This window comes from Dermochelys coriacea, chromosome 5, assembly GCF_009764565.3.
Source record: "Dermochelys coriacea isolate rDerCor1 chromosome 5, rDerCor1.pri.v4, whole genome shotgun sequence".
Classification (NCBI taxonomy): Eukaryota; Metazoa; Chordata; order Testudines; family Dermochelyidae; genus Dermochelys; species Dermochelys coriacea.
In genome coordinates, this window is record NC_050072.1 from 14,835,245 (window position 1) to 14,850,672 (window position 15,428).

The window sequence follows — 15,428 nt, forward strand, 5'->3', positions numbered from 1 at the left end:
TAGGCCCTGTCCAAACATACACAAAGAGAGAGCCCTTGCCCCCAAAGAGCTTGCTATCTAAAGAGACAAGACAAATAAAGGAAGGGAGAAAGGGAGTAGTGTTATGCCACATTTTAAAGATGGGAAACTGAGGTACCAAAAGTCGGGCCGTGATCCAGCAATTGATTCCCTGGTGGACAGGCCCCAGTTGAAGTCAAAAGGGGTGTGCTTGGCATAACCCTCCTACTCGTCGCACTGGGGCCCCGAAATGGCTGAAAAATGGAAGACCCAGGTTTCATTGTGCCTAATGGACAAATTCTACTGACTGTTAACTATCGCACCCATTCCGGGAAGCCAGACCAAGTTTGCAGTAGTAGGCTTACTGCCCAGGCTACTGCTGACAGCACTTGAGTAACTGCAGGCTCCATACCAGCTGGCAACGTAACACTGAGGCAGCTCTTCAGGTGAGCTGCCATGACCTCTAGCCATAAACAGAAGCAGCTGGGGTAGGCTCACCACTTCTCGCAATGCCTAGAATCACTAGTCTGGCCGAGCTATACCTGTGCTATAATGGAGGGTAAGGCCGTGAAGGAGACGCTGGCTTGGCTCTGCCACTGACTTCCTTTATGACCTTGGGCAGGTCCCTTAGCATCCATGCCTCACTAATCACTGCATGCAAAGTACTTTGAAAGTGTTGAGTTTTCTATTTTTATTATTGGATGCAAAAAAGCACTGGCCTAATAGAGCACTCATTAGTAGCTTCTAAAAGGGGTTCTTACCCTAAAGACTAAGGTAGTCAGTTGTAATTATTAGTAATCTCTAAAGACAGTCCCTGCCCCCAAAGAGTTTACAATCTATTGAAGTATAAAAACTCTTGGAGTCAGATGTGAGTGTACAGCGCCTAGCACAGTAAGGTCCCAATCACTGAGTGTGGCCTTTAAGCATTACTGCAATATAAATAATAATTATGTATATAACACATAACATTTGCTTGGGTGTCTTACAAATAAAGAGAGATTAGGTCCCTGTCCCAGGGATCCTACAGTTGAAATAATCCAGCTCAAACTGTGGGTCGGGACCCCAAAGTGGGTTGGGACCCCTTTGAATGAGGTCACTAGTGCTGGCTTCGACTTGCTGGGGCCCGGGGCTGAAGCTTTACCCCCACTACCCAGGGCTGAAGTCAAACCCTGAGGGCTTCAGCAGGACTCAGGTTGCAGGCTCCATGCCTGGGGCTGAAGTCCTTGAGCTCAGCTTTGGACCTCCTACCCGGAGTAGTGGGGGTTGGGCTTTGGCCCGCCCACCCAGGGCAGTGGCGCTTGGGCAGGCTCAGGCGTTGGTCCCCCTCCTGGTCTCATGAAGTAATTTTTGTGTCAGAAGGGGGTCGTGGTGCAATGAAGTTTGAGAACCCCTGAAATAATCCATCTAGCTAAACTTTCTCCCGGCCACTATGGGTTTGTTGCCTTCAATATATAGCCCCCGGTGCTTTATCTGAAGAGTTTTTAAGTGTGTGTGTGTGAAATAGGAGCCTTGACGCAAGAGAATGTCCTTGTTCCACTTCAAATGGATCTGGTCCTAACTCCGGCCTCTAAAGAGGTACAAGCCAAACTCCCCCTTATCCAGATGGAGAGTTACTCCATGCCCAGAATTCTTCCCTGCACAGGGAGAGTGAGAAGTGGAACTACATTTCCCAGCATGGCCAGCGTGTCCCTTTCTTTTAAAGTCTATGCACGTGGCTCGTTAGGAGGAGCGGAGACGTCACAGTCCTATATTCTCTGTGCCTGTGGCAGAGCCGGGTTTTTCCTCCTCCTGTGCACTGGGCAGTGAAACCTCCCTCATCAAGGCAGGACTCATGAAGCTAAAGGCAGGAATCTGACATCCGGATCCCCTTGCCCCAGCCAGGCCACCCTCTGCCCTAGCCGTGGACGGCCCGCAAGGTAAATCAAGATAATCTCTAGATGGGGGGGGGGGGGGAAGGAGTTGGTGTGTTTGGTTGTGTTTTTTGCACCCTTTGCACTTGTGTTTGTTTTGTGGGTGTCTGTGCAGAGTGCCAGGAAAGAGCCATCGAATAGCTGGACGCTGTAAAAGACACACACGCACCATTGTAACGGGTCTGGGGTTTATGGGAGCTTGGGTTTCATCTGCCTTCCCAGCGCCAGACAAGCTATTTCTCAGGCTGGGAGCAGCTTCTGCTCACCGGCAAAAGGGCATTTCAGTGTTTCGGTGGCAGGGGAGAGCCGAGAGCTGTGCACTATGAACCATGGTGTCGCTGTCAGGTCTGTGCTCCGAGGGAGGGGTGTGTTTCCCTTTGTTGTGAAGCCTCCGTTTGCTGCATTGGGTCGCAGTTGTGGTGGCCAGCTTGCAGCTGTTTGCTTCCCCCCCCCCCCGGGTACGAATCCAAAAGGGCATGTCGGTGGCCTGGATGCTTTTTTGTGCTCAGCGCCGTGATTATTCAGGATCCTGTTCCCTTTCCTCTCCATAGGCCACAGCGGCGTGTATGTTGCTTTCATTTTTATCCCTCCCCATGTGATTCTGTTTTTTTTTTTTTTTCAGAGGGGCAATGTCTTGCGTGGATGTGTGTTGATTGCCTGTTGTCTAGACCGAACTCCCCCACCCCCCCCCCTCCCCGCTGTCGGAGATCTCCCATTGCGGCGTGTGGTGGGAACGGGATCAGGAATTGCAAATTGGGCCTTCTGGATCTATCGGGATTGCGCGTGTTTTGTTTTCCTGGCATCGTTCCGATACAATCACTCGGACAACCGAGGCACTCGGGGGATGCCTGCTGGGGGGTGGGGGTGCACGCAGCTTGATCGCGGTCAGATCCGAATTAAAAGAATATTTAGATAAAGCCCCCCCCCCCCACCACCACCCCGTAATAGGGAGCAATGAATGCGGGGGTGAGATTGTTCCTGAGCGTTGCTCCGTTTCCGACAATACTGTTTGTTCCAGAAACGTGTCTGATTGATAGAAGCTTTTTTTTGGTTGTTGGTGGTGCGTTCTCGGGGCCTGCTCTCCCTCCTGATGATGACGATGCTGATATAGGATTAATTGGTGGGAGATAGTGTAATCCTTTTAGGTTTCAGAGTAGCAGCCGTGTTAGTCTGTATTCGCAAAAAGAAAAGGAGGACTTGTGGCACCTTGGAGACGAACACGTTTATTTGAGCATAAGCTTTCGTGAGCTACAGCTCACTTCATCGGATGCATCCAAATGCATCCGATGAAGTGAGCTGTAGCTCATGAAAGCTTATGCTCTAATAAATTTGTTCGTCTCTAAGGTGCCACAAGTCCTCCTTTTCTTTTTGTAATCCTTTTAGTTTCCACTGAACCCAACTGCTTTAGAGAGTGGTGGGGTTTGTGTGTGTGGTTACTTAGAATTAAGCAACTTGTGGTTGGGTTGGCTAGCTGTGCCTTTTCCTGCATTGAATTCGGATCCTATTAATATATTGCAATTAGGCAGTGTGTGCGCACACAGCGATCCGAAGTGGGCTTAATCTGTATACAGGTTTTTAGAGGAATAAAGCAAACCCTAACTAACTGAGTGTTGGTACAGACAGGAGCTAGTGAGGTGGGTGTGTGGGATCACAATTTGGCTGGGGTTTACGAGGTAGATTCCCGATTCGCCTTAACCACATCCCTTGCCCATCTGCGGGCAAAGGCGATGACATTCTGGGTGCGGATCTATATCCACCTCGATGGCTTTTTGTTCTGCCCCTCCTTCCGCCCCCCATCCGTGGCAGCTCTCCATGTCAGCGCCCCGCCCTCGGGTGTTACCTGCGGCATGCTGTAGGAATTAAAGGGGGTCGGGCCCGCCCGCTGCTCACCCCTGCCCGCGAGTGGTGCTTGCGATCTGCGGCTGGATGAATGGGCTGGCGCCGCCCGAGCCGGGGTTGCCTAGATTTGGGTGCGGCCCCGGCTGCCTGGGAGAGACCCCCCGCCCCCTGGCTCTGGCACCTCCGGCTGATTCGAGTCGCCCCCGCGGCGTCCCCCCCGCGGCGCAGGGCCGGACAAAGGCTCCGAACCCGGGAGCCGGGTGGGAGCCCCGGGGGAAAGGGACATAGTAGCTGGCTGGCGGCGCTGCTGCCGTGGTGGGGGAGGCCAGGCGCTTGCCACGGGCGGCAGCTGCAGCTCTCCGCCGCCCTGACCCCCCCCCCCAGCCCTGCCTTAGAAACCCCCCCTGGCACTACGTGCCAGCAGCTCCAACTCCCCGCGAGCTCTGGCTGGTTGTGCTCCCTGCGGTGGGGGGGGGGGAGGGATGATGCTACAGGGGGTCCGGTTTCTCTCCGCCTGGCGGACCCTGAAATGCCTGCGAGGAGATGGGGTCCATCCGCTTTAGAGTCCAGGGCGTGCTCAGGCCAGTTAGGTTTGCATGTGGGGAGGAATGAAATGTAGCGGTACAATGTAGCTCCTGCGTGTGTCCCATGGCACTGCGCTCTGCACAGGCCTGAGGATTCTTATCCCCCTTTCAGAGGTGGGGGAGCAGAGACATTGTAACTTGGCCCAGAACTCAGAGGAGAACCCAGGCGCCCTGCCTGCGGGTCCCAGGCCTTGTCCGCCAGAACGTCTTTCCTGTTCTCCTCTGGGGCGCACAGGAAGGAAGAGCCTTGTCTGGGGTTATGAAGCAATGATGTGCACTTTCGGCTGAGCACCTGAAAGCATTTTGCAGAGCATTATCTCCATTTGCACAGATAGGGGCACAGTGAGACTAAATGATATAGCCACGGTTCACATGGCAGAATTAGGCACCGTACTCTGGTCTCCTGATTCATGAGCCCCTCTAACCACTACATAGCACTGCTTCCTTTTGCAAATTGATTTTCCCCACTCACGATTTTTCTCTAAAACTGAAGTATGGAAATTTACCAAAAAAAGCTTTTAATGCTGATTTCCAGCCCAATTATTCTTTGATTCAAGAAGGATAGGTCTGAATTTATGGATGCCTGGCTGACCTTCAAGGAGTGCCCCCCATTATTTTATGACTAGATGAATCCTCCTGTGAAGATGTGAATTTTGCATTAAACCTAATTCCCATTAATTTAAAAGCAGGAGTCATTTTTTCTGAAGAAAACAAAACAATGATTTGAAAGCAGTAGAAAAATGATGAATACCCTGTAACATGTAGTATAGGCCAAAGTCAGTGCTCTGCTAAAGCATGTAATAATAGCTGTAGTGTATTGCCATACCATTTCCAGCAAAATAAAAGCATGTCTGGATCCTACCTATGCTAATAAAGCATTGTGGCACAAGTATTGGGCTAATGGGGGCTTAGATAAATATCAACAGTGTAGGATATTGAAGCCTAACTTTACCATTAGGTTAAAAAAGCCATCCACCCTCTTTAGGGAGTTCTGTCATTGACGCCTGTGGGACAGGATCAGGGGCTAGTTGTCACCTTGCTTGGAGCAGGATTGTTGGAGCTGTGTCAAAGGGCAGCTAAATAGATGGAGCTCCTTCAGTCTGGTACTATAAATCATTTTTCTAATCCTTTGCTCATTCTTCTGGCTCTTCCTTGAACCCACTCCTATTAATCAACACCCTTCTTGAATTGTGAGCACCAGAACTGGACACAGTATTCCAGCAGCAGTCGCACGAGTGCCAAACATAGAGGTAAAATAACCTCTCTACTTCAGATTCCCCTATTTATGCATCCAAGGATCGCATTATCTGTTTTGGCCCTAGCAACACGCTAGAAGCTCAAGTTCAGCTGATTATCCACCTCCATCCCCAAATCTTCTTTGGACTCGCTGCTTCCCAGGTTAGAGTCCACCATCCTGTAGGTATGCCCTACATTCTTTGTTCCTAGATGTATACATTTACATTTAGCCATATTAAAATGTATTGTTTGCTTGTGCCCAGTCTACCAAGCAATCTAAATAGCTAAGTCAGTAACCTGTCCTCTTTATTATTTACTACTCCCCCAATTTTTGTGTCATCTGCAACTTTATCAGTGATGATTTTATGTTTTCTTCCAGGTCATTGATAAAGATGTTCAATACCATAGGATCAAGAGCCGTGCGGGACCCCACTGGAAACAGACCCACTCAATGATGATTCCGCTTTTACAGTTTCATTTTGAGACCTATCATTTAGCCAGTTTTTAATCCATTTAATCCAAATGTCGTGCAGCATCAGGTCAAATGCCTTATAGAAGTCTAAATATATTACGTCAACACTGTTACCTTTATCAATCAAATGTGTAATCTCATAAAAAAGGTATCAGGTTAGTTTGATAATCTGTCTTCTATAAATCCATGTTGATTTGCATTAATAACATTACCCTCCTTTATTCCCTTATTAGGTGCTCCATTATCTTGCTTGGGATCAATGTCAGGCTGACAGGCCTATAATACCGTGGGTTATCCTGTTTACGCTTTTTAAAAATTGGCACGGCATTAGCTTTCTTCTAGTCTTTTGGAACTTCCTCAGTGTTCAAGACTTATTGAAAATTAACATTAATGGTTCAGCGAGCTCTTCAGCCAGCTCTTTTAAAGCTCTTGGATGCAAGTTTTCTGGACCTGCTGATTTAAAAATGTCTAATTTTAGTAGCTTCTATTTAACATCCTCCAGAGGTACAAGTGGAACGGAAAGTGTACTATCATCACTATATGATGAGACTGCATCATCTATTTTCCCCCCAAATACAGAACAGAAATATCTATTGAATACCTCTCCCTTTTCTGTATTATTATTGATAATTCTAACACTTCCATCTAGCAGTGGACCAAGACTATTGTCAGGATTCTTTTTGTTCCTAATATATTAACAAAACTTCTTACTGTCCTTAAGTTTGGTAGCCATAGATTTGTCCTTGTGTCCCTTGGATTGCCTTATCAATTTTCTACAATTTTCTTAACTTCTAATTTCTATTCATTACTATCAACTTCCTCTTTCTTCCATTTGTTATAGTCATTTCTATTTTTTACAGCTGCCTTCATTTCCCCTCTAGACCAATTGGTTTATTAACCATGTTCCTCAGTTGTGGAATTGTGGCTTTTTGGGCATCTGGTAATGTTATAATTAACATTTTTTTTATTAAATTCTTCTTCCCAACTGACTTGGCTCATAATTGTTTTCACTTTTGTAAAATTGTCCTTATTAAAGCACCAAGTGTGTGTATTACTGGTCTGAACTTTATTCTGTTTGCACATTATAAATGTGATCAAGTTACATTCACTTGTACCTAGGCTACCATTAATTTTTAGTTCTGTGGTCAGTTCCTTTTTATCTGTTAGGACAAGGTCTAACATAGACTTCCTCTGTGTTGGCAGCAACACTTTTTGAGTTAGGAAATTGTCATCTATAATGTTTAGAAATTCCAAGGATGTTTCTTTACTGGCAGCATGAGACCTCCAGCATATGCCAGTCAATTTGAAGTCCCCCATGATCACACGGTTTTTTCCTCTATGCATTATAGACAGGTGCATACGGAGGAGGTTATCCTGTACCCTACCGTGATTTGGTGCTCTCTAGCAAACCCCAACTAGTACCCCATCTTTTGCTTTATCTGTTAGGATATTGATCCATAAGCATTCAGGGCCTTTTTCCCCCCCAGAATTCTGTGACTGAGAAGCCGGTAATGCCATTTTGACATAGAGTGCCACTCCTCCTTCCCTTTTGCCCACTTGAGCCTTTCTAAATAGGTTATAGGTAGGGCCCTACTAAATTCACAGTCCATTTTGGTAAATTTCGTGGTCGTAGCAGTTTAAAAATCTTGAATTTCACGGTTACCGATATTTAAACCTTAAATTTCAGTGTTGTCACAAATCATGAATATGTATTTAAAAATATAAATATGTAAAACACTTAAATCGGCGTTTCTCAAACTGGGGCTCCATCACAAGGCTATTATGGGGAGGTGGGGGTCATGGTATTATCACCCTTACTTCTGTGCTGCCTTCACAGCTGGGCAGCGGGAGAGTCGCGGCTGCTGGCTGGGAGCCCAGCTCTGAAGGCAGCGCCACCACCAGCAACAGTGCAGAAGTGAAGGCGGCATGGTATGGTATTGCCATCCTTACTTCTCTGCTGCTGCCCGCCGGCGGCACAGAAGGGTGGCAATATCATACCATGCCATCTTCACTTTTGGTGAAGCACTGAAATGGGTTACCTAGGGAGGTGGTAGAATCTTCTTCCTTAGAGGTTTTCAAGGTCAGGCTTGACAGAGCCCTGGTTGGGATGATTTAGTTGGGGTTGGTCCTACTTTGAGCAGGGGGTTGGACCAGATGACCTCCTGAGGTCCCTTTCAACCCTGATATTCTATGAAGGCAGCGCAGAAGTAAGGGTGGCATACTGCAACCCACCTACAATAGCCAGATTTCTCGGGAGAGACTAGATTTCATGGTCCATGACGCGTTTTTCATAGCTGTGAATTTGACAGGGTCCTAAATTATAGGCATTAATTTTAATGTTCCAATGGTGCGAATCATCCCAACAGGTTTCAGTAATACCAGCTAGATTGAGTTTATGCTCTGAAATGAGCGATTACACTTCCTCTTTTTTGTTACCCAGGCTCCTAGCATTGGTGTATAGGCAATTTAAGAACTACTTCTGTTCATGTCCTTTGGTTCCTTGATTAATTTTGTTCGTAACATCTCAATTTTGTGCTAATTGGGTGGTCACATTTTCCTTCTTTTTACCTCCCTCTTGCTATTAGTTTAATGCCCTCCTGACTACTCTAGCCAGCCTATCCTCAAGGAGATTAGTCCCTCTTCTACTGGGGAGGAGGCCATCCGAATTATACAGCTCCCTCACGCCACAGGTGGTGTACCAATGTTCCACAAAACCAAAGCCCTATACCCTACACCACTTACCCAGACACTTAAAGTTTCCATGCAGTTTGCATTCATTTCACTCTTGTGCCTGTTCCTTTAATTTCCATTTAACTAGCCTCCTCATTTTTGTGTAGTTCCCCTTTTTAAAGTTAAATGCTACTGTGATGGGTTTCTTTCATATTTCCCTCCCCCTACGCCATGAGGATGTTAAATTTAATTACATTATGATGGCTAGTAGCAGGGGGGAGCCGTGTTAGTCTGCATCCACAAAAACAACAAGGAGTCAGGTGGCACCTTAAAGACTAAAGACTAACAGATTTTTTTGGGCATAAACTTTCGTCTTTTTCACTCCATGTATCTGATGAAGTGGTTTTTTACCCATGAAAGCTTATGCCCAAATAAATCTGTTAGTCTTTAAGGTGCCACCAGACTCATTGTTGTTATTATGGTGGCTATTACCAAGCAGTTCACTTCTTGCACCAGATCCTTTGTGCCACTTAAGACTATATCAGGAATTGCCTCTCCTCTTGTGGGTTCCAGGACAAACTGCTCCAAGAAGCAGTCATTAATGGTGTCTAAAAGATTTATCTTTGTATCCCTTTCTGAGGTGACGTACCCAGTGAATATGGGGATAGTTTAAATCCCCCATTATTTTGGGGGTTTCTGTTTGGTAGCATCTCTAATCTCCCTGAGCATTTAACAATCATGTAACGATTCTGGTCAGGTGGTCGATACTGCTATGCTCTCATTATTCAAGCATGGAATTTCTATCCATAAAGATTCTATGGTACTGTTTGATTTGTTTAAGATTTTTACTATATTTGACTCTGTGCTTTCTTGGACATTTAGTGTTACTTGCCCACCACCATGACCTACTCTGTCGTTCCTATATATTTTGTATCCTGGTATTACCGTCTCCCATTGATTATCATCGTCCCAGCAAGTTTCTGTGATGCCTATTCTATAAATATCCTCACTCAATACCAGGCATTCTAGTTCACCCATCTTAGTATTTAGACTTCTTCCATTTTTATACAAGCACTTATAAAATTTGTCAGTATTTAGTTGTCTGCCTTCCTGTAATGTAATTGAATGGTACTCTTCAATTTGACCATTTCTCTTCAGTTCCAACCTGTACTTTATCAATTTCTATCCTCTCCTTTTAACTAGGATATAGAATATTCCCCAAAGGGATGTCTGTGTCTGAACTGTGTGCTCCTCTGCACCTGCCAGCTTTCCCCTAGGCCTTAGTTTAAAACTCCTCTATGATCTTTTATAATTTAATGTAAGGACTATTTGGGGGAATCTTCAAACAACCCCGTAAGCAATCTTCCCTCTAATTTTGGACAGGCCATGGGCGCAAAAAATTTCTTCTGTGCAAATTTTTGTGTGCGCGATGTTTTGCCATGTGTGCGGGGTTTAGGATCTGTGTGCGCGTGCACACGCACACAGTTTAGAGGAAATAGTGCCCGTAAATAAGAAGAACAAGTCTAGGGTTGTCTCCAGTTACTGCAGATGACTGTGTGCACAGAACCTCAGTGACGTTGCCTTGGATGGTTTTATTAGATTAGGATAGAGTCAGAAACCATTTTTTTAGAGTCTACTAGTCATATATGTGACAGAAAGAGTGAAAGATTCTTTCTTGTCTCTTCCTGTAAAAATGATGGGGTCTCTGCAGTTGTTTCTTTTGCAGATTTCGCTACCAAGATAGAATATGAGGAAAATGTCTTGCTATTCACAAATCCCTGTCAGTAAAAAGTGCCCGCTGTTCCTTTCTCAGTTGCTATTGCCAAAGGTTTTATCCCTTTGACCCCAACAGCAAAACAACTGAATGTCATCTAGCATGAGGAAGGAAAAGTATCACTGGTATCCGAGATCAGCAGCTATTCATATTCCTACTGTAGACTGATTTCCTAGAGGGCCAAATTCTGATCTCACTTAACCTGGTGTAAATTTGATAATTCCACTGAAATCAAGAGAGTTGGATCAGTCAGACTACCAGGATTTTACCTGATGAAATCCAGGTTTTCTCTGTGTAGAATGACAGGTTTCAGAGTAGCAGCCGTGTTAGTCTATCCGCAAAAAGAAAAGGAGGACTTGTGGCACCTTAGAGACTACCATATTTATTTTTATGCTCAAATAAATTTGTAACGCTTCACGAATTTGCGTGTCATCCTTGCTCAGGGGCCATGCTAATCTTCTAAAATTGGAACGATACAGAGTAGATTAGCGTGGCCTCTGTGCAAGGATGACACGCAAATTCGTGAAGCGTTCCATATTTTTATGCTCAAATAAATTTGTTAGTCTCTAAGGTGCCACAAGCCCTCCTTTTCTTTCTGTGTAGAATGTATATGATGATTTCTGGGCTTCTACGGTGTACTATTCTACTTCTGTCATTGTTCAGTCTTTCACTGAATTATTGTAGTGTGTGTATGTAAAAGCCATAGGCAAGCCAGTATTATTATTTTTAAAGTTTATAAGTTATTGGGCTCAGTTCAGGGGTAAATGCGTGAGATTCTATGGCCTGTGTTATACACAGAGTCAGACTAGCTGATTTGAAGAATCCGGAGATGGCCACAGCTGGAGATAGGACAATGGGGGAGATGGGCCAGGGCTCCGAGGTGGTACCGAGCATTCTCTCTCTCAAGTGCTTAGTTGGCTGGTTATTGCTCGCATGCTCAGGGTAAGACTGATCCGCATATGTGGGGTCAGGAAGGGATTTTCCTAGAAGTCAGATTGGCAGTGACCGTGTGGGGTTTTCGCCTTCTTCTGCAGCTTGTGGGTATGGGTCACTTGCCGGAATTATCTGGGTATATCTCTTTTTAACCAGTTTGTTGCCATTGCGGGGGCCTCAGGCGTTGGTGCACCTTGTAGTGGCACACAGTAGTCTAGTCTCCTGGGGCTTGTAACGCTTAGGTCTCATTTTGATTGTTGCTTTGCTGTGTGGGCGCTGCGTGGTGGAGGTGGCCTGTGCTATACAGGAGGTCATTCGATGATCTGGTGGTTCCTTCTGGTCTTAAAATCTGTGGAGTGTCTCAGTTGGTGTGAATCAGGAGCTGCACTGGCTGTGTCCCTTTATGCCAGCTGAGAATGTGGCCCATTGCAACGCAGGATCCTGCATTGACTGAGGGATTCCTGCATGATGCAGTGGGTTGCTTTCTTTGGCAATGATTTTACGCCTCTGAGAAGCAAATGGTTTTTACACTTTATCTCGAACAAATTAGTGTGTTTTTTTAAAACTTTTACCCTGAAGGACGGTAAAAGGTTTCAGTCTGGATGCAAAATCTCTCTCTGACACAGAAGCCCAGAAGCAGAAGCCCTGCACTGAATTTCATATCTCCAGGCCCACAGTAGAACTTGCATAGAGAGGTGTGATCAGGCTAAGCATGTTACACTTGGCTGAAGTACAAATGTTGCGTTCATAAGGGAACTCAAGCTGTGTTTGTATTTAAAACTCTGCCTCTGAATGCAATGTCCTGTGTATTAGCTCTGCTTGGACACGTGCACAGAGATCCCACTGATGTGTATCTAAGGTCAGAATTCAGCCCTCTGCGTACAAGTTCCACTCTGGAAGGTGTCATGCATTTAATATTGCTAATGCTGAAGTTTACCTTACTTTCTCGTACATGGGGTTCTGTGAGACTTCAGGAATTGTTTAGGAGGAAACCAATTCAAAGTGTCCTGCTATATAGCACAAACCTGTACATTATGCATTTGCAGTGAGGCCTCTGTGAGAGCATCTACCGCCATTCCACCTGGAACTGCAATCTCATTGCTGAGTAGGATCAGACTGGGTTGCTAATGGGATGGGAATCTTCTAGGGGAAACCCAAGTTGCTGCAGAAAGTAGTGGTCAGAGCTTGAAAATTTACCAGATAGCTGCTATAGCCAGAGATGGATACCAAATACAGAATGGGACAGCTGTGGGGTACTGAGTCCCACTGTGAGTTGCAGGAAGGGGGCTGGCTTCTTAGCAAGGTGCTAAGTGACCTCATTGCACTCTTTGTCTTGCAGACTCTTTCCCAGCTCTTGCTTCTGGAAGGGAAATGCATGCTCTTTTGCGCTCTCTCTCTCTCTCTCTCTCTCTTTTTTTTTATTGTCCCTCCAAGCTTCACAGTTTTGTTTTTTGGGGGAGTGTTTCCACTACCATTACCCTCTTCCATCCTCTTGACTGCTGCAAGGGTAAGTCTCTGCTACTCTAACCTTCTCCTCCAGCTTCTCATTTTGGGTGCCTTCCCTTGTAACTCCAGTACCTGCCTCTGCTGCTCTCTGCCTTCCTAAGCAGGAGCAAACTGAAGTTGACATGATTACACCTTGGTGCTGTTGACAAGATATCCTACAGCAGATTCATATATGTTTAAATTCCAGTAATGACGGACAAGCACATTATCTGACTGTTTCCTTCTGCTAAGCTGATCAGCCTTGAAGCGATTAGCAATGTTCATATTTACACATACCCATTAGGTTTCAGAGTCAATAATGAATTAAAATGATGTGAGGGGTAGTTTACACCCCTCAGAGCTATTGGTAGTTTCAGGTTGTCAGATTGTCAGGAATGCAATACAGTGTCGTTATGTTGGGAAGGTTATTTTGGCAACTGTAAAAGCTAGGAATTTAACTTGTAAAAAACCCCAAAATTTGTTTTCTGCGGACACTGATGGCCCAGACTCCTTACTTGAGAAACAGCTTCTCGCCAACACTATCTGGGGAGTAAATGAATGTAATCTTGCAAGCCTTGGCATTTATGAGTAAGGGGTGCTCTGCCTGCTGGCAAGGGAAGCTGTGCTATTGTGTGAGTGAAGTCTTTCAGCTGTGCTGTAAAACTGAAGTCCTGACCATTCTTGTCCAAGACCATGGCTACTCTTGCAAGAACTATAGGGCTTGAGGGTGTTTAACCTAGGAACCAATTTCAGCTTGAGCAATTGAAATCTATCTCCATAAACTCCTTCTGCAGTTCCTGTGAAATTCTTCCCATCTTCTTTTAAAGGAACCCTGTCAATTTGATTTTTATTTTTTTAAATTGCACTTTAAATAACATGTCCTGAATTGTTTAAAATAAATTCTCTGAAATAATGTACAAAAGGTTTTCTTCTCCCTTGCTGAAGTTTGTAAGTGGATTTCCAGCAAGGAGGAAACTGACTGTGCCAGGCAAACAGCAAACTTGTCCATACACAAAGTAAATTTAATGTAATAATATAGAGTTTTCTGTTAAGTTTTCTTTCAAATATATTCGGTGCCACTTGTAACTATTGGAGGTAAGCACCTTTTCCAGACAGGTTTCAGAGTAGCAGCCGTGTTAGTCTGTATTCGCAAAAAGAAAAGGAGGACTTGTGGCACCTCAGAGACTAACACGTTTATTTGAGCATAAGCTTTCGTGAGCTACAGCTCAAACTTAATCCCCCATCCTCCCCAATTGATGATATTTAAATTGCCACATGGCGTTGTTCAGAGGTGGCTACATTTCATTGGTAGGAGACCCATTCCTTACCTTACTTACAAGGGCCTTGGATAGTTAGTATGTGTAAAGTGCTTTGAGATGCTCTACTGAAATGCCCTATAGAAGTGCACTGTATTGTCATCTGTTTTGAACATGATTGCAATGTCTCATTCATATAATCAGAAAATAGGTTGGGTTTACTCATTCTCTTGGCTTCATGGCCATTTGGGGGAAAGAAAAATACATACTCTATAGATACATTGCTTTGGATCCTAAGGAAGACACATGTATCCATCTGATTACATGTAGGAGGACAATCATTTCAAACTGAAAATGGGGGAGAACATTAGGGCTAGTGGTCTTGGTTCTTACATGTATTTGATCCTGTTGGCTTTCTTGTTAAAGTCTTGATCCTTGAAACTCGTACCTGAATTGACCCATGTGCAAACTTGTTCTGTTGTGCTGTTGTCCTGCATTCCTAGGAATACTTGGGTATCGTGATCCTTGACGTAAGTGTTGAACTGGGAATAGTTGATGGGCAGGGGTAAGCCACACACTAACCTTTATAAAGCAACAGCTGCTCCTAGCTGTCTTAGCATTTGCCCTGATATATTTTTTAGCCTCGCTGTCCACTAAATGGCAAGTAGGTTATGCAGCAATTGCTCAAGTGATTCGGAGCAATGCAGCAAACCTCAGGGCACCTTTACACTTAAAATGAAGTATTGATGTGGCTGAGCTGCTATGGTGCTTAAATTGGCAACCTTATTAGAGGGTCTTCGTTATGGTTGGATGTGTTCCTAGAGGTTTCATCACATGACATAACCTTTAATTAAAGATTAATCTTTAATTCCTGAAGACTCCTGGACAATCCTGGAGGGTTGGCAACCCTATCCTCTAAGCCGATGGGGGAGAGCTCACCCATCTGCTTAGCTACTGCTTATCAGTGAGGTGGATTAACTGTGTCGACAGGTGAGCTCTCCTGCTGACATAGCACTGTCTACACAGGGGTTAGGTCAATATAATTACATTTTTCGGGGTGTGGATTTTCCCCACCCCTGAGCAACATAGTTATTCTGCGATAGGTAGGTCTGTAATGTAGACAAGACCTAAGTTTCCTGTGCAGACGGAGGAGCTGGTGAAGATGCACTTCATGCATCCGATGAAGTGAGCTGTAGCTCACGAAAGCTTATGCTCAAACACTTTTGTTAGTCTCTAAGGTGCCACAAGTATTCCTTTTCTTTTTTCTAAATA

At 45.1% G+C, this 15,428-nt stretch overlaps 1 protein-coding gene and 2 non-coding genes across 9 annotated transcripts in view; 2 read left to right on the forward strand and 1 right to left on the reverse strand.

Annotated features, from left to right (window-relative positions):
- Nucleotides 1-1,722: 1,722 nt before the first annotated feature.
- Nucleotides 1,723-15,428, forward strand: part of CTIF (cap binding complex dependent translation initiation factor) — a 351,897-nt gene continuing 338,191 nt past the window's right edge. For all 7 annotated transcript variants that reach the window (XM_038402138.2, XM_038402139.2, XM_038402141.2 and 4 more), the window contains exon 1: nucleotides 1,723-1,913. The gene's annotated coding sequence lies outside the window, so the exon portion shown is untranslated. The remainder of the gene's footprint in view (nucleotides 1,914-15,428) is intronic.
- On the reverse strand, nucleotides 10,881-10,982 carry LOC119856453. Its single transcript, XR_005293303.1, has one exon. It is a non-coding gene; the product is annotated as a U6 spliceosomal RNA (small nuclear RNA).
- On the forward strand, nucleotides 10,918-11,024 carry LOC119856451. The gene has a single exon (XR_005293301.1). It is a non-coding gene; the product is annotated as a U6 spliceosomal RNA (small nuclear RNA).